At 45.9% G+C, this 25,755-nt stretch overlaps 1 non-coding gene across 1 annotated transcript; it reads left to right on the top strand.

The window, feature by feature from the left end:
• Positions 1 to 5,544: 5,544 nt before the first annotated feature.
• On the top strand, positions 5,545 to 5,649 carry LOC149995560 (U6 spliceosomal RNA). Its single transcript, XR_016507989.1, has one exon. It is a non-coding gene; the product is annotated as a U6 spliceosomal RNA (small nuclear RNA).
• Positions 5,650 to 25,755: the final 20,106 nt, after the last annotated feature.

Below are 25,755 nucleotides of genomic sequence, written 5' to 3' on the forward strand. Positions count from 1 at the left end.
CTCATGGACACAACCATGTGGTAATTGCATTGGGGAGGGTGGGTGGAGGTGGGGAGGGTACAGGTGGGTAAATGGTAATGGAAAAAAGTAAAGAATAAGAAAATAATTATTTTACATTAAAAGAAGTGATAACTTGGCCTTCATGCCCAACATTCTGACAGCCTTCTGGGGAGCAATTTGAGTATTTTGTAAGCAGCCCACAAGCCATCCTGGTCTCAGACAGATTCGGGACTACGCAGCTCAGCGATAGGATTGGGTCAGGGTAGGGAAAGGACTTAAATCCACATTACATAGTTTTTTCTGGTGGAGGAAATGTAGTTCACGTATCGCCACAAGATACGGAAGGTACAGCCGTCTTCTCTCCCATGAGGGGTGGTCAAGCAGAAGGTTTAGAAAGTGGGTCTCAGTTCAACATAATGAAAATCCCCAAATATTCACTCTGAAATGATCCGCAAGTGATTACTTGGAACAAATAATGGAACCCAATTTTCTTTTGCTCCCAAAGCTGTATTGTTTTCATTTGGTCCAATGCGTGGGAGAGGACTCCTGGGTGGTTCAAATGGTGTCCAGTGGATTCAGGGAGAGGTTCAGGCAAAAGGCAGACACTAGGGGGTGCAGAGGGGCCCCCCAAAGGCTCCTGGGATCCACAGACTCCTAGTCATTCTTGAGGGGGAGCCTTTAGAAGACACACTGGCCCGGCCCAGCCCAGGCTGGGGGCGGCCAGCCTGGGAGGTGAGCCAGGTGTCCCCCATCTTCTTGATGAGCTTCACCTGCTCGTCCAGGACGTGCTTCTCCAGGGCGACCCGGGGCTGAGGGGCTGTGTGGGCAGAGCGGGGCCTGGTTCATGGGCTTCTCCATGGCCAAGGCGGCTTCCATGGTGTCCTGGGTTTGACCCCATCATCTTGGAAGGCTCCAGCGTGTCCTGGAAAAGCACGTGGCTCCAGCGCTGGTTTTGCAGCTTTAAGGGACGCTCAGCACCGTCACGCATTTCCCCGGCCAATTCTCAGAAGAAGTGGCCCACGCCCTGCAGAGCCACGCTGTCCCTTTCGAAAGAGAAGCCCAGAGGGAGGGGTGTGGGAGGCCTGAAAGTGCAGCGGGGATGGGCGGTGAATGGCAGCCCCCACCTTGGTGGGATAATTCTAACAAGTCTGGGAGCTCATGGTTGGTCGGCAATGAGAATTATGGTGAAAAAACAGTGTCAGCTGGTCTTGGAGGCTGAGGTGGGTCCGAAGGTGGTGAATGGAAAAGAGTTTGGAGGGTGGCTGGAGAGAAGGCGGATCCCTAGTCTGTTCTTCCAAACCCTGTTGAGCAGGAGACGGATCCCAGGACCACGGAGGGCACTGTCAGAACCCAGACTTCCCAATTTAAACATAAGAGGATCTCCATGTGGGATACCCGGGGCTTGTTTTACTTCAGGAAAAGCCACAGAACACACCTGAGGCCGAGAGCAGTGAGAGCTGTGGGACTAGAATGCACAGGAAGACCAGCCCAGGTCACACAAGAGGACATGGCGAGGGACTTGGGGACAGTTCAGCCCCTGGATCACACGGGATGACAGTGTGAGACCTGCAGACAGAGTTCAGACAAGAGAAGGAGCTGAAGGAAGGGATCCTGGTGAGAAACATGGTGATCAGAGCTCCTGACACAGAGTGTTCCTCCACCCCAACAATGATGTGACTAAGCTCAGCTGCTCCCCAGGGGACACGGGACACTTTCTCAGCCTCCTGCCTGCCGCTCATGAGGGGTGCCTCAGTCATGGCCATCACTGTCACTGGGAGTGCCTGAGGGCGCCATCTTGTGGTCCATCTCCTATGTCACGTTCATCATCCCCATGGTCTGGCCCAGCGTCTCCGCGGTGCGTCACCTGCACAGACACCCCCGGAGGCGGCAGCACATCCACACCCCGCAGCCCCCACAGAGGCCTCCAGGGACTGGAGCCGCCCACACCGTCTCGATGCTGGGGGTCCCCTTAGTCACCTTTTATTCGCTGCATTCCATTTATGTTTTTTCTGTCAGTGCATTAGTACATTCTCATCCATGGCTAGTGCAGACCGCTCATGCTTGTCTGCATGTTTTCCCACTTTTAGTCCCGTCCTACTGATCCTCAGGGATCCCAGGGCTCCCGCGTTGTTGAAATCACAGTTCAAATGCTAATATACAGACAGCAGGATCGTGCCCTGCCTGGTGGGGCTCAGGGACTGAGCGCCGGCCAGAAAAATGTCACTACACAGCGGGTTTAGATTTGATTCCATAGATGAAGATAAGGAACCTGGCAGATTTAAAAAGTGTTTTTCTACATTATTTTGTATCTTTATTTCACTCATATTTCTCCAAAATCCTGTCATGTTACACAGAATCTGGATATTGTCTAATGATTAGTTTCTCTTTTATTTTAATTTTAATTTAAAAAAATTTTTATCCTCACCCAGGGACGTTTTTTCATCACTTTTAGAGAGAGAGGAAGGGAGATAGAGAAACATCGATGGGAGAGAAGCAGCATCAGTTGGTTGCCTCCCATTCGTACCCTGATGGGGGATTGAACCTGCAGCCCTTTGATTACAGGATGACACTCAATCAAGTGAGCCACACCGGCCAGGGCTTGATTCCCCTTAAACCTGGATTTTATTTGTACGGATGACCCTCAGTAAAGTCTGTGACTTGGGAGGGTGAAGTCATATTAAGGAAGCTGTAGAAACCATCTTTGTATTTGTATCTCAGGTGTTTAGTGTTCAAAATTGAAATACAGAGACTGAGGACTTCATTTCTATTTGTTCTCTTAGCTTCTTTCTCTTTGTTACTCCTTTGGTCTTCCTTTAAGGCAGTCCAGCGTTTTTTAATATTCTATTTTTAAAATTAATAACATGGAGGTATACTATTTTTTATTGACTGTTGTAGCCATTATACTCTAGTTAGAACTACTGTTGTTGGTGGGAATGGATAATGGTCCAGCCACTCCAAAAATCAGTTAATTAACTTCTCAAAAAAATAAACAAAAACCTCACCGTGGCCAGGTGGCTCAATTGCTTGGAGTGTCCTCCTGTACACCAAAAGGCTGGGGGTTCGATTCCTGGTCAGGGCACATGCCTAGGTTGTGGGTTTGATCCCGTCAGGGTGTGTACGGGAGGCACAGATTGATGTCTCTCTCTCTCTCTCTCTCTCTCTCTCTCTCTCTCTCTCTCTCTCATCAATAAACATGTCCATGGGTGAGGATTAAAGGAAAAGATGAAATGCTGCTATTTGTGACGACATGGATGGATCTTGAGAGTATCATGCTCAGTAGAGTAATTCAGACAGGAAAGGACAAGGACTGTATGATTTCACTCCGATGTGAGCTATGAAACAAAAAGCATCAAAGGGAAAAGCAAAACAAATGAACTCCAAGACACAGACAACAGTGTGGGGGTCACCAGAAGGAAGGGGGTGGGGGAGGAAGAAGGTAAGGAGGTCAAATAGATGGTGATGGAGGAGACGTGACTTGGGGTGGTGAGCACACAGAGGAGTGTACAGAGCATGTGTTGTAGAATCGTACCCCAGTTTATGTTACTAAGCAATGTCACTCCCATACGTTTTTAGAAATAAAAAAATTAACCTTAATCCAGGAACTCTTACTGATCACCGAGAAAATGCAAACTACCCATTAATTATAAAAGTTGGAAATAGAGACAAGAAGTAACAAACGGCTAACACATGCATACTCAGAGTAGCGCCCCTTCTAGTTCAGAGAAAGACAGATTCAGGAAACCCATGAGAAAGCACTGCAGTGCGGCCAGATGGATTAGGAGTGGACGTTAAAGCAGTGATGTTTCCATGGGACAGTAAATAGTATTAAAACTCCTAATAAATTTACACACGTTAACTGAGCATTTCTATTATTTATTTTCATGCCTGTCAGAATGTCTGCCATCAATAAATCAACAAACAACAGGTGCTGCCGAGGATGCGGAGAAAAGGGAACCCTGGTGCACTGTTGGTGGGAATGCAGACTGGGGCAGCCACTGGGGAGAACAGTATGGAATTTCCTCAAACAACTAAAAATGGAGCTGCCTTATGACCCAGTGGTTCCACTGCTAGGATTATACCCAAAGAATCCTGAAACCCCAATTCAGAAGAACCTATGCACCCCTATGTTCATAGAAGTGCTGTTTACAATAGCCAAGTGCTGGAAACAGCCTAAGTGCCCATCAGTGGGTGAGTGGATAAAAAACCCGGCGGCACATTTACACAGTGGAATACTATGCAGCGGTAAAAAGGGAGGAACGCTTTTACGACAGCATGGATGGACCTGGAGGTTATTATACTAAGTGAAATAAGCCAGTCAGAGAAAGACACATACCATTTTATCTCACTCACATGTGGAATCTAATGAGCAAAATAAACTGAAGACAAAAATAGAAACAGAGGCACGAATACATGGAGCAGACTGACAGCTGTCAGAGGGGAGGGGGAGGGACTGGATGAAGCAGGGGAAGGGAACAACCAAAGAACATACATGCAGGACACATAGACACAGTCAGCAGGGCGGTGATGGCCAGAGGGAAGGTTAGGGGGGCGAGGACAGGCTGGAGGGGGACAAAGGGGGAGAAAATGGGGACATCTGTAATGGCATCAACAATAAAAATAAAGTTAAAAAAGAAAACTTCCTGACACGAAACCATTTAAGCCACATCAGCAAAACCCAGTCTAACTCACTCCACCAGCATGAGCGCAAGTCATTCCATGTAAAATGCCTCTGGTCACCGTAAAGGAAACTTTACGTCGTCTTCCTAAACGTGGCATCAGGCACGCACTGTTAACCAAATCCCCCGCTATGGGGACCCCCCCCCGTAGTGATCAGTCCCTGTAAAGGGTGAACCACATCCCTGTCTTCACCCTCTAAGCCGCCCTGTATTTTCATTGCCTCCCAGCCTCGCGTCGGTTTGCGATCTGAAAAGTTCCGGTGTGTGAAATGCTCCTATCTGCACAATAAGGACTTACTACGTACTATTTCACTAATCTGGTGGTTTACATTTTGCTATTTTTGGATTTTTTAAATAGTCCCAATGCCCAGAAATACCCACAGCTGGTAAGCTAGAAACTGGGTTTTTTAATTTGTTTGTTTTTCTATCACAGTAGACAGCGAATCTTATGTCAGCTCCAGGTGTACAGCACAGTGACTGGACATTTTTATAATTTGAAAAGTGACGCCCCCTGAGAGGTCCAGCACCCACCTGGGCCATCTGTAGTTATTACAATATTATTAACTGTTCCCTACGTGGTACTTCGCGTCCCTGGGGCTGTTCTGCAACTGCCAACCTGCACCACTTAATCCCTCCACCTTTTCTCTCAGTCCCCCAGCCCCTGTCCGATCTTGCAGCCAACAGTCTGTTCTCTGTGTCTATGAGTCTGTTTGTGTTTCGTTTGTTCATCTAGGGAACAGTGTTTTGTTAGAATTCCCCCCGAAAATCTCAACAAGCAGCCAAACTCAAGGGCCAGGGCCTTAGAGCTCAAGTGAGCGTCCCTGGAAATACGAGAAGCTGTATCCAACTGTTTAAAATATCTCACCTCGTGCTCGCTACAGCAGCACATACACTAAAGCTGGAATGACACAGAAGATTTGCATGGGCCATGCACAAGGATGACACACAAATTTGTGAAATGTTCCATATTTTTACTAAAGAGTCTCTGCTCAGCAGAAGAAAACATCAGCAAGATGAAAAGGGGACCAATCACATGGGAAAACATATTTGCCAATGATACCTCAGACAAGGGATTGATCTCTAAAATATATAAAGAACTTATATGACTCAGCACAAAGAAGACAGACAGTCCAATTAAAAAATGGGCAAAGAACCTGAACAAACACTTCTCCAAGGAGGACATACAGAGGGCTCTTAGGCATAGGAAAGGATGCTCAACATCACTAGCCATCAGAGAGATGCAAATGAAAACCACAGTGAGATACCAGCTCACACCAGTAGGAATGGCCATCATCAACAAATCAATAAACAACAGGTGCTGGTGAGGATGTGGAGAAAAGGGAACCCTAGTGCACTGTTGTTGGGAATGCAGACTGGTGCAGCCACTATAGTAAACAGTATGGAATTTCCTGAAAAAAACTAAAAATGGGACTGCCTTATGACCCAGCAGTTCCACTGCTAGGATTATACCCAAAGAACCCTGAAGCACCAATTCAAAAGAACTTATGCACCCCTATGTTTATAACAGCGCTATTTACAATAGCCAAGTGCTGGAAACAACCTAAGTGCCCATCAGTGGGCGAGTGGATAAAAAAACCCAGTGGTACATTTACACAATGGAATACTATGCAGCAGAAAGAAAGAAGGAACTCCTGCTATTTGTGACAACATGGATGGAAGTAGAGAGAATTATGCTTCACGAAATAAGCCAGGCAGCGAAAGAAAAAATACCATATGATATCACCTGATACAGGAGACTAATGAACAACACAAACAAATGAAAAAAATTGAGCAAAGAACAGAGTAACTGTTATGGAGGGAGAGAGGAGTAAGTAGGGGAAGGGTTTAGTAAAGGAACTAATATAAATAACCCTCCTTTACCTCTAAAAATAAATAAAGTCTTGTTTTTAAGTTGTTTTTTGTATTATACATGGCATTTTTAAGCTATTTTTTAAGCTATTTTCAGTGCAAAGATTTGTCCATACAGTCAGCTGAGTTTTTCAGGAAGGGAATTTCTAAGGCAAAATGGTTCATCCTAAAGGACAAGGTTAGAATCTGAAACTTAAATCGCGATCTAAGGATGATCCGTGAGGAGGCTTATGAGTGCAGGACTTTCAATGGAACTTGTTCTTTGAAAACATGATTCCTGCACATGCAAGAGAATTGAAAAGGCTCTCACGAACACACAAAACAAAATAGGTCACACAGTCCCCTTGCTTCTTCAGCCATTGAAGTCCTCTATCCACAAAATGTCACCATGAGTCACTTCTGATTTCTCATCCCGGGAAAATATGTCCGTGCATTAACGGGTGCTGTTATGTCTGTAAGAGAAGCTCAGGCCACAGACTGGGAGAACACATTTGCAAACCACTTGTATTAGACGATGCATAAGAATCCTCCAACTCAACAAATAACGCAATAAAAATAGATCAAAATTCCAGACACTTCACCAAAGGATTTATGCCAGCCCTGGCCAGGTAGCTCAGCTGGTTGGAGCATCATCCCATGCACCAAAAGGTTGTGGATTCGATCCCTGGTCAGAGCACAGACGTAGGTTTAGTGTACAATCCTTGGTCCAGGCGTCCACAGGAGAAAACTAATCTATGTTTCTCTCGAACATCATTATTCCTGTCTGCTCTCTGAAAGCAATGGGGGAAAAAGATGTTCTTGGGTGAAGACCAAAAATAAAGAAAAGACAAGAAAAGAAAAGAAAGAAAAACAAAAAAAGAAGAAAAAAGGAAAGGAAAGTTTTTTTTAAAGGACGTAGCACTGTAAGGGACAGATAAAAGTGACTCTCAAACCCGTAAGAAATGGTTAGCAGCAAAAAAGTAATGTAATCTTGAACAACTGTAATTTAGAAATAGAGGGTCTGGAGCCATAAACAGTCAGAGTTAACTGAGTGTGAAGGGCACCCATCATGGAATATTTATCAATTGGGAATTATGCATGGTTAATGAGTTAAGGAAACTTATTTATGAGTTAATTGCTACCCTTAGTTGATTTAGTCAATCGGATAGATTGTAATTCCCGAGTACCCAGTAGGAAAAAATGGAGAAGAAGGGGTGGGGGAGGAAGGGGGGTGGTTTACTCGCGTTAGGATAAAAACGTCCAGCTCAGTTCTGGTGGCGCGCACCCTTTGATCTGGCTGCGCCCAGAGCTGCAGATCTGTGAGTAAACAACCGCCTCATTTACTGCTGACGTCCTGTGTCCCGGTGTTTTCTTGTGAGCGTTTCCCACAGTTTGGGGGCTCTTCCTTGATACTCCACCTGTGTTCGGGAAGGGGCTCTGAGCCAAGGCGGGGAGACGCGTCCTACCCGCTTTTGGGTCGCCCGCTTGACCCAGGGCCCACCCGCCTCAGTGTCTGGAAATGACCCGAGACTTCTTGTTGGGACAGTAGTGGACCGACGCAGGGGAGAAACAAAGGCAAGCACCGCGGCAACCAGGCAACCTCGTGCACGGGACAAGGTACGAAAATTAAACTTAAGTACCGCCTTGGTGGTTGGGCAGCCTCGGGAAGCTGATTGTGTGTGTGAGGCTGAGACGTATCTCAAGACACGAAGCGAGTGCCGAGTCCTGATCCGCGGTTCTGTTCTCCCGTGAGGGAAACAGCTGGAGACGGACAAAGTGAATCTCGGGCTGTGGACAACGAGTCTCTGTAAGGGGGTTGGGTACAGGGGGCGTGGGCATAGATTCTCCGGTACAGAGGGAATGAGCTCACGGGCTTTTCATCTAATAAGTCTCTGGCAGAGGAGGTTGAGAACACAACCAGATTCAGCCACAGGAAGCAGCTGAGGATGGGAAATGGAAATTCTAGGCCCAGGGAAATTCAAAGGGGTGGGGCCAAGGAAGGCCCCACAGACAGTCCACCCAACAGTCCATTAGGGAGAATGTTAGAGCACCAGGGAGAGGTTCCCCGGACGAAAAGTAAGGAAAAACAGACAAGGGTAAAATATTGCTGTCTCATCTAGCCAAAGGAACCCATTAAGGGGCAATCTGTTCTCTGGCCCCAGTTTGGGTCTGATGAATCTTGGGTTTGTCAAGCTCTGGTCTTATATGTGAGTGATCAGACCTCAGCTTCTAAGGAAGAGAAGGAATATGCTCTCTGCTGGTTTCTACCAACCAGTAACTCCACAGGTCTCCTCCCTGTAAACGAAAAAAAGATAAAACCTGGAACCCTCTGTCTTGCCTCCCGCTGCCTTACGGCCCTGGCCAGCGGTGGCCAACTGGGCAGAGGCACCGCGAACGGACAGTGCAGATGGAAGAGGCCAGGGACACCCAACAGATACCCTACCTGTACCCACCCCCATGACACTTACGATGCTGGTGGGAACTTATTCTAGATTAAGAAAGGAATTAGAACAATGTAAGCAAGACCTGAAGAGCTCCCCCATTCCCTCAGAGCAGCCGATGTTTCCCCTCAGGGAGGTCCCCATAGGTCCAGGGCAACTTGGACATGTCACTGCTCCTTTAACCAGCACTGAAGTCAGAAATGTCAAGCGCGAGGTGAAGTGCTTGATAGAGGACCCCCTCGGACTGACGGAACAACTAGACCAGTTCCTTGTACCCTGCATATACACCTGGATGGAGTTAATGTTCATCCTAGACATCCTTTACAGTGGAGAAGAGGGGAATGATCAGACCGGCTGCTATGAGGAAATGGGAAAGAGAACACCCTCCTGGTCTGGGAGTTGTCCCAGATGAACAGAAGTTCCCCAGTGTAGATCCTCAGTGGGATCATCACAGGCCAGCAGACAGGACTCAGATGAGAGACCTTAGGAGTCTCATCATCATGAGAATTAAAGAGTCCGTCCCTAGAGTACAGAATGTCTCAAAGGCATTTGAGATACAGCAAGAAAGAGATGAGACTCCATCTGTGTTTCTACAGAGTCTCAGGGACCAGATGAGAAAGGATTCTGGCCTAGATCCAGAGGATGCTGTGGGGCAGGGACTCTTAAAGGTCACCTTTGTAACAAAAAGCTGGCCCGATATTAGTAAGAAATTACAGAAGATAGATGGATAGAATGAAAGAACGACTGAGGAGCTTCTCAGGGAAGCTCAGAAAGTGTGCGTTAGGAGAGAGGAGGAGAAGCAGAGGCAGAAGGCCCGGATCATGGTCTCAACCGCTCAGCAAGTCATCCAGGGGAAGCAAGGACTAGAAACACTGAACAGAAGAGGGCACCAGAGGCCCAAACAAGGGAAGCCGCCGACCGGCAATGAGAAAAGAAAGTCTTTTACGCCTGGGAATTGTTACAGGTGTGGGAAACGCGCCATATCAGGCAGGAGTGTCCTGACCTCCAGAAAGAGACAGATCTTACAAACCTCATGACTTTTGATGAGGAGTAGGGGTGTCAGGGGCTCTTTTTAAGCAGGTCCCACCAAGAGCCCTTGATAAATTTAAAGGTGGGACCTCATAACTAAGAAACTACATTGTTGATAGATACCAGGGCAGCCAGATTATCTTTAACTTCTTGACCCTCAAGGAATAGACTTCTCTGAGGAAAAGATGTTAGTGTCAGGGGTAAAAGGGGAAGGATTTCAAGTGCCAGTTTTTCGGCAAATGCAGCCACAGTTAGGAGAAGAATTAATTAAAGTGTCTTTTCTATATGTCCCTGAGGCAGGAATAAATTTTTTAGGCCGAGACTTAATTATCAGGTTAGGCCTAGATCGGGGTAGAAGAGGGACAAACTAAGGTCAAGCTACATCTCTTAACTGAAGCAGGAGAACAGCAGATTGACTCTATAGTTTGGGTAACGAAGGAAATTAAGGGGGGGCTGAAGATTGCTCCATTTGAAATTTAACTGCAAAGACCGTGGAAGCTGTCTGCAGACACCAGTACCCCATTTCCAATGAGGGAAGAAAAGACTTACAGCATGTTATTCCTAAGCTCCTGCAGGATGGGCTTCTGGAGCCATGTATGTACCCCTATAGTACCCCCATGCTCCCCATAAAGAAATCTGACGGCAGCTTCCTGCTGGTCAAGGACCTAAGAGTCATAAACCAACTCGTCTGGACACACCATCCTGTCGTCCCTAACCCTTACACCCTCCTTAGAAAATCCCCTTTGAACATAAGTGGTTTAGTGTAATAGATCTCAAAGATGCATTCTGGGCTTGCCCCCTCGCTCTAAAAAGCAGATACTTGTTTGTCTTTGAATGGGAGCATCCATCCATGGGAAGGAAACAGCAATATCACTGGACAGTCCTGCCCCGGGGCTTTACAGAATCTCCAAATCTGTTTGGCCAAGATCTTGAAGAAACCCTTACAGAATTCCTTCCTGTGGGACACACTCAATTACTACAATATATGGATGACTTACTCCTCTCTGCTCCTGATCAAGAGGAAGTGAGACTCTCTATTATTTCTCTTCTAAACTTCTTAGGTCAGAAAGGATTGCGTGTGTCTAAGGAGAAACTGCAATTTGTAGAACAGGAGGTAAAATATTTAGGCCGTCTCATAAGTGCAGGGAAGAGAAAAATCAGCCCTGAGAGAAGAGCCGTCATTACTACTCTTCCCCTACCACGGACTAAGTGAGAATTAAGGAAATTTTTAGGGTTAACAGGGTATTGCAGGCTCTGGATAAAATCATATGCTCAGAACACCAGACTGTTGTATTCAGAACTGTTAGGACAAGAACCAGATCCTCTTCAGTGGAAGACTGAGGGGATAAATATGGTTAATGAGCTAAAACAAGCTGTAGTAACTGCCCCAGTTTTAGCCCTTCCTTCCTTAGAGAAACCTTTTCACGTCTTTCTCACAGTGGATCAGGGCACAGCACTCGGGGTTCTGGCTCAGGAGTGGGCTGGAAAGAAACAACCTATTGCCTATCTCTCCAAACTCCTTGATCCAGTTTCTTGAGAGTGGCCAGAGTGTATCCAGACGGCGGCCGCTACAGCTTTGTTAGTTGAAGAAAGCAGGAAATTAACCTTTGGGGGGCCTCTCACTGTAAGCATTGCTCATCAAGTCAGAACAATTCTAAACCAGAAGGCAGGGTGGCGGTAAACTGATTCAAGGATTCTTAAGTATGAGGCCATCCTCCTAGAAAAGGATGACTTATCTCTCTCTCAAAGCCCAAATTTGAACCCTGCTGGCTTCCTTTGGGCAGAAGAAGAGGGGACTCGGGAGGCTTTAGAGCATAACTGCCTTGATGTCATAGAATACCAGACTAAGGTCAGACCGGATTTGAGAGAAAAACCCTTATAGGATGGACAGTCCCTTTTCATCGATGGCTCTTCCCAAGTAATCAATGGGAAAAGGCATAATGGATATGCCATCATTGATGGGGATTCTCAAGTGCTTTCTGGGGGAGGGAGGCTGCCTAATAATTGGTCTGCACAGACTTGTGAACTCTGTGCTTTAGGGCAGGCATTGAAATTACTAAAGGACCAGGAAGGAACCGTCTATACAGACTCTAAGTATGCCTATGGGGTAGCCCATACCTTTGGAAAAATTTGGCTAGAACGAGGACTAATAAACAGCCGGGGGAAAGAACTAGTACATGAAAGACTAGTCAAGTCAGTCCTGGATGGCCTCCTACTCCCTGCAGAAGTCGCTATAGTCCACATCAATGGGCATCAGACCGGGGGTTCATATGAAGCTAGAGGAAATAGGCTGGCTGATAATGCAGCAAAGCAGGCTGCGTTAGAGGGAGAAAGTAAAGTCCTCTACCTGGTTCTGTGTCTCCCCCTGCCCTGTGTCAATAGCTCCTACCTTTTCTTGGAGGAAATAAGGAGATTAACTCAAATAGGAGCCTCAAAAGATGTGAGTGGTAAGTGGAAACTCCCAGATGGGAGGGAGATGCTGAATGAGCAGGTCCTCAGGGAAATTATGATAACACTGCATCAAGGCAGCCGTTGGGGACCTCAGGCCCTCTGTGACACAGTCAGTCCTCAGACAATATGGGGGATTTGGGATTCACACTATAGCTAAGCAGGTCTGCCATGGATGCCTCATATGCCAGAAGGTGAACAAACAGGCAGTACGAAAGGTGCCGACTGGGGGAAGGCCGCCGGGACTCAGGCCCCTCCAGAGCATTGAGGTTGATTTTACTGAAATGCCAAAGGTGGGTCATCAGAAATTCCTCTTAGCTATAGTAGATCATTTCTCCGGGTGGTTGGAAGCCTTTCCTCTTTCATCAGCCACAGCAAGCAAGGTGGTTAAAGTAATTTTTGAACAAACTATCCCCATATTTGCCTTAGTTGAAAATATTGACTCAGACAATGGGACTCATTTTACCTCCCAAGTGTTACAGGGCATTAAGAATTGGCTAGACACCAAATGGAAATATCATACCCCCTGGTACCCTCCTTTTTCAGGTTGAGTAGAATGCATGAACCACACCCTAAAGAAACAACTAACTAAATTGATCTTGGAGACCAAGTTACCATGGACCAAGCATCTCCCACTGGCTCTGCTCAGACTCAGGACAGCTCCTAGGAAGGATATTGGGATATCACCCTACGAGTTCCTATATGGACTCCGTTACCTAGGAGAGAGGACTGAGCTACCCACCCTGCAGACCAAGGATCAATTCTCAAAGAATTATACATTGGCTATTTCATCAACCCTTGCATCTCTCAAGGTGAAAGGTCTCCTTGTCCAGACCGCACCACTTGAGTTTCCGGTTCACCACTTTCAGCCTGGTGACGAGGTCCTGATCAAGTCCTGAAGAGAAGAGAAACTTCAGCCCACGTGGGAAGGACCATTCCAGGTACTCCTGACCAGTGAGACTGCTGTGAGAACTGCTGAAAAGGGGTGAACTCATTACACTGGGGTAAAGGGACCCCTAGAAGAAAAGGCAGAGGCTAAGTGGGAAGTAACCTCAGAGCAGGGGAGGGACCCTCTGAAGTTAACTCTCATGAAAAAGTGATGTCCCCCAGGTAGGGGAGTGGGCTCTTTATAATGCTCTGCTGGATAACAGTCTTCTTCCAGGGCATTCTGGGCTGGGTCAGGCCAATAACCCTAATAATTAATGTAACTGAAAGTACAAATCCCCAAACTCAGAAGTTTGATGCATGCCAAGTTTTGTTTTGTGGGGATCTTACTTATCAATGCTGGTTGTCGTCTCAGGAGAAATATCTCTGTCCCTATCTGGAAAATAATGAAATTTTTACATATTTAGGGAACAGCCCTTGTCCTACCTGGGATGATGTCTGGTGGAAAACGAAACCCAGTGGGCAAATGGCCACACCCCCAGAGCAAGTAAAACTGCTCCTGCCTCAAATAACTTTAAGCAAAGAAGCTCCTCCCCCAAACTGTAAGCCTCCCCAGTGCAGCCCTCTTCTTCTAACACTTAATTAACCACAGGCCTTAAGTCAGTAACCCCATGTGGCCACCAGAGTTTACGGCCTAGGAGCTGATGTACCTGCACAGATCCAGTAGGGTGGCTAGGGCTTCACTTAGTGACAACTCCTCCGTCCCTAGAAAATCTAACTTCCCCCACCCAGACTTCAGAAACATCTCAGAAAAGACCCCAGAATGATCCAGCCAAGGTAAAAGTCTTCAAGGTATTAGGTCTCAGACAAACTCTAGAGATAGAGACTGGGTAAGGGGACACAAATGCTTGGGTAAAACGGGTCATATCAACTGTTAAATCCCTGAATAAAGGCAACTGTTATGCTTGTGTCTCAGGGAGACCCCAGGCACAGGTTGTACCATTTCCACTAGGCTGGGACTCTGACCCCTCAGGAATGGCCTGTATGCTCGCTCTCTACCAGGACGAGAATGCATGGGGAATGAGACTTGCAGAAGCCTGTCTCTCCTCTTTCCCTCTATAAGGAGTAATGGGACTCAATCCCTCCCTTCATACCCAGTGGGGCCCATGAATTACTCTCCTTGCCTGTCTAGGTGGACAGTGAATTCGGACACCCCTTTGGGAGAACTCAAACATGCACTCATACCAGAGATGCGAGCCACCTTCACAGTGGGGCAGGCAACTATATTCCTCTTTGAATCTTCAGAGCAGATGTCTGGTGGTATTGTGGTCAGAGGAGCCTCTGGAAAGTCCTGCCTGACAGATGGAGTGGAACCTGTGCCCTGGCTCAATTGGCTATCCCATTTACCCTAGCATTTCTCAAACCAGACCAGGCTAAAGCTGCTAGGAAAAAGAGGTCAGTGGTGCCTGGTGATGATTTGACCTTCATATCTACATTGATGCTATTAGGGTCCCTAGAGGAGTTCTGGACGAGTTTAAGGCTAGAAATCAGATAGCAGCAGGGTTTGAGTCAGTCCTCTTCTGGTGGTCAACCATTAATAAAAATGTTGATTGGATACATTATATTTATTATAACCAGCAGAGGTTTATCAATTATACTAGGGATGCTATAGAAGGAAGAACTCAACAATTAGATGCCACCAGTCGAGTGGCCTGGGAGAACAGGGTGGCACTGGATATGATGCTGGCAGAGAAGGGAGGGGTATGTGTAATCCTCAGGGGGCAGTGTTTCACCTACATCCCTAATAATACATCTCCTGATGGATCTATCACTAAAGCTCTTCAGGGACTGACAGCCCTGCAAATGAATTAGCATAAAACTCAGGTACAGACAATCCTATAACAGGATGGTTCGAGAATTGGTTTGGCAATTGGAAAGGAATGATTTCTCCAATTATAGTATCTCTCCTAGAGGTAGCTGGTGTCCTCACAGCTTTAGGCTGTTGTATTATTCCATGCATCAGAGGTTTAGTTCAAAGGCTGATTGAGACTGCCCTAACTACAGAAATGCCAGCAACGTATAATAATCTCCTCCTCCTAGAGGTCAGAGGAAACCCTCGCTATGAAAAAGAAAGTCAAGAAATCCTCCTTAGGACTTCCAGCCAAGATGGAGGCGTAGACAGACACCCTGCGCCTCCCTCCACAACTAAGAAGGAATACAGTTACCTCAAAACTAGAAACAACCAGAAATTCCAGAAAATCAAACTGCATGGAAGTCCAGCAAACAAAGATAAAAAGAAGAAATACTCATCCAGACAGGTAGGAGGGGTGGAGCTGGGACAGAGAGGACACAGTGTGGTGGCAGCAGCAGCAGCAGCAGCGATAGGCCAGCAGAAAGCACACTCACACCTTTTAAAATCAGGAGGGACACCTGAGGACTGTTCCTAGCTCCTCACTGGACCTAGCAGCTCATAGTCCCAGCATCAGGGAAAATCAAGCCTCATTGTTTCTGACTGTGCAGACCAGCGGGGATTGGTGTGCAGGCAGAAACAGCCGGTCTCTCAGCAGAGTCCGCTTGTTTAAAGGACCCCCACAGTCCTAGAACGTCTGCAGACTCACCCACTCGAGAACGATGGCCAGGGCAACAGCTAGAGGGGTGCCAGTCCCATACAGAAGTGGAAGAAGTGCCTGGAAAAGGGGCGAGTGCTGCGCAGGTGGCCTTGTTCCTTCTCGGACCCTCACCCACACACAGCGCCACAATGTGGTGAAACGAGTCACCCTACACTGACAAATCCCTAAGGCTCCGCCCCTTACAATGTAACAGGAGCGACAGCTCTACCTGGGATATGGAGGCAAACAAACATAGGAGCCTGTCAGAACGAGGAGACAGAGAGTATGGCTCAAAAGGGGGAAAGAATCAAGGTTTCAGTGGGAGAACTAAGCGACGATGAGGTAGCCAACCTAACATATGAGGAGAGAGACAACCTAACAGACGCAGAATTCAAAGCACTGGTGATAAAGATGCACACAGACTTGACAGATATGCTTGAGTATGGCAAACGCATAAGAGAAGAAGTGAAGGCTCTACTAAGTGAAAGGAAAGAAAACCCACACAAAACCAATGGTGAAGGGAAGGAAACCAGGGTTCAAATCAATGATTTGGAACATAAGGAAGAAAAAAACAGTCAACCAGTGCAGAATGAGGAAGCAAGAATTGAAAAAAATGAACAAAACTTCCCAAATTCTGTGAAGAAGATGGACATACAGGTCTGGGAAGCATGGAGGGTCCCGAGCGGGCTGGACCCAGAAGGGACCACACCAGGACGCATTATGATTGAGATGCCAAAGGTGAAAGATAAAGACAGAGTCATGGCAGCAGCAAGAGAGAGGCAGAGAGTTGCATACAATGGGTTGCCTATAGGACTATCAGCTGATTTCTCAGAGGACACTTTGCAGGTAGGAAGGGACTGGCAAGCAGTATTCAATGTGATGAAAGGCAACCTGCAACCAGGACTACTCTATCCATCAAGGCTATCATTTGGAATGGAAGGGCAGATAAAGTGCTTCCCAGACAAGGTGAAGCTAAAGGAGTTCATCATCACCAAGCCATTATTATATGAAATGTCAAGGGACTTACTTAAGAAAAAGAAGATCAAAACTATGAACACTGAAATGACAACAAACTCACAACTATCAACAACTGAATCTAAAAAATAAAACCAAAATCCAACTAAGCAAACCAGAATAGGAACAGAATGATAGGTGTGGGGATCATTTGGAAGGTTATCAGCTGGGAGGGGGAGGGGTAGAAATGGGGAAATGGTGCTGGGACTAAGAAGCATAATCGGTTGGTACAAAATAGACAGGGGGAAGTTAAGAATAATATAGGAAAGGGTGAAGCCAAATAACTTATATGCATGACCCATGGACATGAACAAAGGGGGTGAGGTTGCTGGAGGGAAGGGGGGGAAAATTGGAACTACTGTAACAACATAATCAATAAAATATACTTAAAATTTTTTTAAAAAGAAAAAATATCCTCCTTAGGTTTGAGAGGGCAAATAGAAAGATTTGAGTAGTCAATTTCCCAAAAGAAGAGAGAATTGTGAAGGAGAAAGAAAAGTGACACCCAAATTGATAATAAATGATTAGCAGCAAAAGAGAAATGTGATAAGCAGATTAAGAAAACTTTCAAGAGGGGCTAGAGACACAGATGGTCAGGATTAAGGAACATTTATCATCTGAGAAATAATCAGATTAACCCAGAGTGTAAAGGGCATAATGTTTATAACTGGGAGAGAAAATGATGCTGGAGACATAAACAGTCAGAGTTACGAAGTGGGAGGGGCACCCATCATGGAAGATTTATCACTGGGAACCATGCATAGTCTCTGCATCGCCGCCTCCTGGACTCAACGGTTTGGCTGAACTAAGTGGCTGGGTTGATGAAGTACGAGGTGGTCTGTGGGCTTCACTTTAAAACTGGTTTCTCTTTTCTGTTCCATAGCTTGAACAGAAAGGGCCCAGGGGTCTTAGGGGTGGAATCTAAAAATATTCCCCTCAGCTCAAACTAAGTTTAGTGGGCAAAGGGCTTTGAACAGGTGTGACATGCCTTGCACACCTTCCAGCAAAGAAGCCAATTTATTTTCCTAATGGGGGAATTTAAACATTAATCCCTGCCTGTTGTCATCTAGTTGTTATAACTTTAATGATGCCTTTTAACCCTGTTGCCAAATCTGTTGCCCCCAGAATACAATAAGGATGCCAGTTTGTTCATCAGTGCCAGCCCTTGGAAACTGAGCATGCCAACTGCTTGAGGACAGCCAGCTCACCTGGACTTCACAAAATCCTTCCCCATGCTGGATGGCAGCCCTCCCCTCCACACCCTGACTCTTATTAGGGATTTGTGGACCCAAGGGTAGGTAGGATGATGACCATGCCCAGCTTGAGGCAGCTAGGGGAGCACAAGACCTTCACTCATTGTCCTTTATAAGATAAAGGGTCCTAATTCTGAGCAAGTAAATTGTTACAGAGGAAGGCCCCAGGAGTTCCCCAGAGCCTGTGGTTGGGTGATAGGGGAAGAAGACAGCTTTCAGGGTGCCTTTGCATGGCTATGTTTGGTAGCTGGTGTCTTGGTTATACAGGTGACTTTGGTTCTTCCAAGGCCCCAAGGAAATGGGAGGGATTTTTACCTTATCACTAAGGCTCTGCAGGAACTGACTACCCTAGCAAATGAACTAGCGGAAAACTCAGGCATTGACAATCCTGTAACAGGATAGTTTTAAAAAATTTGTTTGACAATTGAAAAGGAATGATCTAATCAGCTCTCATATCTCTCATAGTGGTGCTGTTACAGAAACAGGGAAGTCTAAAAATCCCCAGAGTTTGTGGCTGGGGGATGGGGAGAAGGAAGCAGCTTTCAGAATGCCTCCACATGGCTGAAGCTGGTGGCTGGTGTCTTTCTTATGCAAAATGGCTTTAATGCATCCAAAGCCTCAGGCAGATGGGAGGAGTCTTGAACCAGGGGGCGGTACGGAAAAGGCACACAGAGCCTGTGTGAGGTTCTGTGCATGGTCAGAACTGTTTGCAATGCCCACTGCGTCTGAGGATGCAGTCAGGGATATATAAGCAGCTGCGGACATTTTAGCGCTCTCTCTCTCTCTCTCTCTCTCTCTCTCTCTCTCTCTCTCTCTCTCGTGTGCTCCCTCCACGTGGCTTGGTGAAGGGGCCTTCTCCATGTGGCTTGGAGAAGGGGTCTCCAGGCTGCTTTAAGAGGCTCTCGCCATGCGGTTTTGAGGAGAGGAGATCCATGCGGTTTGCAGGAAGAAGACAGTTTGCAAGGAGGCTGAGAATCCAGGCGGTCCTGCATTGAGAGCTGGCGGGCACCACAGCACAGAAAGGACCTCCCCAATCAGAACTGAGTGATTGGCAGCTACTGGTAAAGCTGAACTGTGTTTGGAAAGTAGGGAAATGGTTTCTCTAACTTTCCTAAAACTAGCCTGGTTTGGTAGTGGGGAGGCAGGGATATGTGTTTGTGGGTGTTTTAAAGAGCATAAGACTTAACAACAGAAATCCGCAAATAACTAAATCTATCTAACAACAGAAATCTGCAAATAACTAAATCTATATAACTATTAAATAAACAATTCTTTTTCTTTTCACCAAACTCTGGTGTTGAGAGTTATAATTCTGGCGGCGGGCAGTTGGGCCCCTGACTAAACAGCCTGTGGGTTGTTTCAATCGGAGCAGCCCAGGGGTTCTGTAACAGTGCCAGGCATCCTAACAGCTTTAGGCTGTTGTATTATTCCCTGCATCAGACGTGTAGCTCAGAGACTCAGTGAAACTGCACTAACTAAACAGATGCCGGAAACTTTTCATAATTTCCTCATCCTAGAGGCCAAAGGGAATCCTTGCTATGAGGAAGAATGTTGAGAAATCCTTCTTAGATCTGAAGGGATAAATAAAAAGGTTTGAGTAGTCAATTTCCCCCAAAAAAAGGGGGGACATAAGGGCCAAGGAAACTGATGACTCCCAAACAAGTAGAAAATAATTAGCAGAAAAGGACAAATGTAATTAAATCTTGAATCAGGAGGTCTCCGAGCCACAGTTAACTGAGGTGGAGGTGCCTCACACACCCTAGGCTCGGTTGGAAGCCGCTCTGTCCAGCAGAGTCTTCATGACCACGGTGGAACAAACTCTTACCTAGGATACTTCATTATGTCCGATGAAATAACTTTTACCCAGGACACTTCTTTATGTCTGGGGGAAGGAAGGTGACTGCCTCTCTAGTGGAGACCAGCAACTAGACCTTCATCTTTCATGCTTTTTATTGAGAAGGATACCATGGGAGATACAAGATCAACATTCATAAATCATCAATAGCTTTCAGGTACCTAGGTTACAATCAACAATAACTGATTACAAGTTTCAATACAGAGGGGATAACAAATAGTCTATGCCAGGGTCTATTAAACATTTTGACCCCACATTGGCACTAGGTACAAGGTTTCAAATACTTCCTGTTAGAGATTGTTTATACTTAATTATAAGATAAAGGAAAGCAGAGCAAGTTCTAAAGCATATTAATATTCTTTGAATTCAATCTCCATGGAAACCCTCTGAATGGTTTTCAGGCACGTCTCCCACACAGCCATTGCTGAGGCTTAAAGACCAGCACGGCCAGAGTGCTGGTTGCAGCTCGTGCTCAGACCAGAGCTACAATTCCCTAAACCACAAGGAGATGTTCCCCACAGTTAACAGGATCAGCACACTTACAAGTCAGGAAGGGGGCATTCCTCAGCTCAGTACAAATGCTTCTGAGGACAAAGAATCTCTGAGATCTAAGCGGGGGAGATATTCATCACCAAACTCAGGGAAATGGGAAATTGTAGCTAGACCGCCCAGCAAACAAGAGAGGGAAATTTCAAAGAAGAACTGGAGACAGACCTATAACCAGATCACCCTGAGTTAATGATCACCCTCAGTTAATTTAGTTAATCACTTTAGATTGTAACTCCAGAATATTCAGCATGGAAAAATGGAGGAGAAGGAGGAGGGGAAGAGGGGAAGGGGCAGGGGGCGGGGTTTACTCGCATTAGGATAAAAACAGCCAGCTCCATTTTGTCAGAGCGTGCATTGTCCTGGCTGGCTGTGTGCCAGCCTCTGCAGACTCCTGAATAAACATCTCGTTTTGCTGCTCAAGTCCTGTGTCCCAGTATTTTATTGTGAGTGTTTCTTACAATCTGGGGCAGCCCTTGCCTGTCTTCTTCTGGTCCCCCTGTCACCTGGATCCCACAGGTCCCTCCCTTTTGACTGACTCCCCCATTTCCCTCACTTTGCCTGGCAGTATTTTCCAAAAGAGAACGTAGAACGTTAACTATTAAAATCCTAAACACGTTAAGAAACTTTAGGCTATCCCAGTTCTTACTCACATCTTGACTTGATGTAGCATTTTGAGTTGGAAATACTTTTTTCTTCAGAAATTGGAAGGCATTGCTCCAATGTCTTCTAGTCTCCAGGACCGTATTTGCCGCTTCTTGGTGCTTTCAAAGTCTCTTCCACCCTCTTTCTCAAATTTTATTGTGCTGTGGTGTGGTGTGGGTTGTTTTCATCTGCTGTGGGAAGAATTAGATTAGGCCATTCAAAATGTCAATTTTTATCTGTAAACTTTGAGAAATATTCTTGAACATGAAAAAAACCATTTCCTACACGTAATTATTTTAGACAGTTATTATAAACTTGTTGGAACCCCTGGACTGACAGACTGCTGTCTTTTCTCCAGCTTATAACAGACCCTACGGGCTATTCAGGTATAAGGGGCATGATGTCTGCCGCCATAAGCATAACTCCCAATACCAGAGTTTGGTGAAAAGGAAAGGACTTATTTATTTAATAGGCTGTACAGATTTAGATTACTGGCAAATTTCTGCTGTTAAGTCTTACATTGTTTGAAACACCCAAAACATATAGTTCTTTCTCCCCCCTGCCAAACCAGGCTGGTGTCAGAGCAGAAAAACCAGAGGTACCATTTCCCTCTAGGAGAATAGAGGTCCGTGGCTCTGTATTTCCCAGACGCAGTTCAGCTTTATCAGCTCCCATCCTTTTGTGCCTGGTTGGGGAGGTTTTGTCTGTGTCTCAGGGTTTTTCAGCTCTTAATCCAGAACCATGTGGTTCTCTCTCAACCCATTGGTTCTCTCCTTATCCCTGCTTGTAAACAGCATGGAATTCCCCCTGTTTAATGGCTGCTGCCTTATTTTTAAACACCTGACTGTGGGCTATGACTAGTCGTGTGTGGGGACCAATTGGGGCCGCTTGTAGAATTTTGCAAAGATCCCATAAGCTTTTTGTCACCATTCTATGGTCAAAGCCCCTCCCATCTCCTTGATGCCTTGGAAGGACCAAAACCTTTTGCATAACCAAGACACTAGCTCCCTGCCATAGATATGCAAAGGCATCCCTCAGGAAAAATAGCTGTGCTCCCCTGAGTCCCACCCCCAACTCCCTAAACCACAGGCTCTGGGGAATTGTGGGGACCCACTCTGTAACAAGCTGGTCACACTTTGCCATTTCTATGACTTAATAGGGGTATAACTTAAATCTTTATTTCACCAATTGAATTTTTCACCTCTGTAATGATATTTTAATTTCCAAGAGATCTTCCCTGTCCTATGATTGTGTATAATTGTTTTACTTCATGGGCCACTATTCTTTACATCTTTCAGTTAGCACTGAGGCCAGTGGAAGGGGACGCATAGGTTTGGTTGTTCGCTTTCATGATATCAGGAACCTTTCCTCACAGCACATGACCCTGATTTACATTTCTCTTTGTCATTTCTGCTAATTATTTATCTTCCTTGTGACACATTGCCAGAGTCCTACTATTGCTTTGTGTTCTGTCTCTAGATTCTAAGTAACCCTAATATTTCAAATCTTTGAAATACAGATGATGGATGATGAGCTTGACTGTGGTTTGCATGGCTAAGTTACGCTGCCCCTTGACGTCCTCCTGAGCTCTTCAGATTTTCAGCTGGGGGGAGCAGCAGGCAGTGGCGGCTTGTCTCAGGCTCACCCCCGACCCCTACCCCACCCCCACCCCATCCCCAAGGCCCTCTTTGTCTTAGACTTCCCAGTGAGCTGACACCAGCTCTCCTTGGTCACTTCTTTTCTATGACGTTTCCAGGGCCAAACCTGTGCTGCCTACGCTCTCCCGTTACTCCCTCCACCCTAAGTCCTTCCTTAGTTTTACTCCTACAGTGGACGCCTACTGTGAAACTTCCAGAGGAAGTCCCTTACAGGACACACCACACACCACAGGCAGGCCTGAGGGAGAACCGCTCAGACCTGGGTCCTTCTGTGACAACTGTGGTCAAGGGGCCCAGTGGAAATGAGTCATCAAGGTTCTGAGAGGAAACACCCTGTGTTCAACTGCAGCTCCACCAACCCCTGAACCTCTGTGAGTCTCCTTTCCCCTGTCTCCCACAGGACCCCATGTTGTGTGCCTCGTGAGTTTGCTCTGAAGCTCACACAGATCACATGGTATTGCTGCCTGAGACATGTTAACGTTCCTCTGTTTATAGTGACCATCATTCTACTGATTAGAGCATTAAGATACCTTCCATCCATTTGCTTTTATAAAAGCACAATACAAGCAACATCCTTCAATATATATATTTGAGGACATGTGTGATTATCTTCTTAGGACAAATTCCCAAAGGAGGAACTCAAGTTGCTGAGCCCTTCGCACAGCCCCTCTCAGAAACACTGTGCAGGTTTTCATCCCTTCGGTCTTCACAGCAGCGTGTCTCCCCACCCTCTGCTGACGCACTCATCTATTTTTCATCTTACCGAACTGATAGATTTTAATTTATTCCTCTCTTCCTTATTCCACATTCCCATTCTTGTTCACATGTCTTTATGATGAATAGACTTGTTTAACATTTCTGTTTCTTCATTTCTGAATGGTTTCTTAACATTCCTTGTTTTTTGACTGAGTTGTAAATATTTTTATATATTGAATTTAAGAATCAGAAAAAGTAGCCCCAACATCAGGAGTAGGTCTAGCACCTAGTGTGAGGCCTGTGACAAACACTCAAAATAAAAACACTGGGACACAGGACTTTGGCAGCAAAAGAGGCATTTGTTTATTCACGGGTCTGCAGAGCTGGGCACAGCCAGCCAGGGTCATGCGCGACAAAGCAGAAAAAGCGAACTGCTTTTATCCTAATGCGAACACCCCCATACCCTTCACTTCTCCTCCATTTTTCCATTAAATGGATACTCTAAAGTTACAATCAAACGTGATTAACTAAGGGTAATCTTCTGACGGGTCTGACTCCAGCTTTCACTTGAAGATTATCTTGTTTGCTGAGTTGTCTAGCAACATCTTTCCATCTTTCTGTCTTTGGTGATGAATATCTCGCCCCCTTTGGTTTCATAGACATTTGTGATGAGCTGTGGAATGCCATTTTCTGATTTGTATTATATTTTCCCTCTGTTTTGCTGTTGACTCAGAGACGGACACCTGATTCATGATTCAGTTGCAGTTGCCTTATATATGTTAATGTTTCCTACTGGTTTGAGAGTCACTAGCTTCTTTGTCCCGTACAGACACAATGTCATGGGGAGCTGGGCAGGTGCTCACTGCTAGGCTGTGCTATTCACGTGCTGGACATAAGTCACCTCACAGAACATCAGCATCGGACAAGGACATCCTGAGACCAGGGCGAAGTGACACAGGAAAGCACCAGGTTGCACCTTGTCTGAGCACAGACAAACACAAGGCACCGTGTGACTCACAAACCACCAAGCATCTCCCGGGGCCTGCTAGCAAGAGCGAAGGCAGCATCTTCTCTATCACACCTTCATCTTCGGTCCGTAGATACTTACTGAGATGCCCGTCACAGAATCGCTCCCACTTCCTTACACGCCAATCTAGGCTGAGCCTCAGCATCCACGGATTCCCCCCAATATCACCCATCCACAGCCAACATCCTGTGCGTGTTCTGTCTCACACCTTCCCACGAGGATGCCTGCACCCCCACGGTGTGTCCTGTCCCTCACAGCAGTGATGAGCAAATCCAGCCGTTTGCCCACTGGTGGTCCTCATGGTCTTTGGAGGAGGAACACTGACACACGTGACCTCTTCTCTGTCAACATTTTTTATGCGTCTTTCAGTTGGATTATGGGCATGGGTTTGTGTCTCCAGAGCATGTGATTGACATAGAAAAATTTTGTTTTCACTCATGGTTTTTCATCTTCGGGTCTTGCTTAGAGAATTTTTCATTTCACAATTGTAAAAACTTCATCTATATTTTCTCCTGAGGGGAGAAGGGTCCAGGAGTGAAGGGAAACAGAACTGTGTGAATTCTGGGGGACATATTGGGTGGGGCAATATGTAAGGAATTCTAAGGTGGAACTGCAAGGTTTGCATCTTCTGCTTTATACTCTATAAGTATGTATGGGCCTACACATGTTTGATATATATTGTGTTCAATAAATGTTTTCTCTTGAAGTAAAGATTTTTGTGCCTGCTCATGTTTATGAGATTAACAAAAACTGCACCACGAGTCCCAGAGTGATGTGCACAAGGACTAGCTCCAGGGATGAGCGTTTTTGACCATTTACAACCTTAGGGAATTAATCACATTTTGGTTAATATCTGTACACTCTAGCTGTTAAATACATATTAAGTAAACTTCCTTGCCTATGCTATATGTTGAGAATATATCTAAGACTCACAGATGAATGAAGACACATGACTTCCATGTGAAGATAATTTTAATATACAATAATCTATGAGTCATACAGTATCTTTGAGGGGGATGGGCAGAGACTGAAAACTAAAAACATTTTAGATAGGCAGTCTCTGGTATGGGAGCTACAAGATACATAGGGCTTTTAAATTAAAAGTAAATCATATTAAAAGTTCAA

Source organism: Furipterus horrens, unplaced genomic scaffold (genome assembly GCF_987537825.1).
Source record: "Furipterus horrens unplaced genomic scaffold, mFurHor1.1.pri manual_scaffold_13, whole genome shotgun sequence".
Lineage (NCBI taxonomy): Eukaryota > Metazoa > Chordata > Mammalia > Chiroptera > Furipteridae > Furipterus > Furipterus horrens.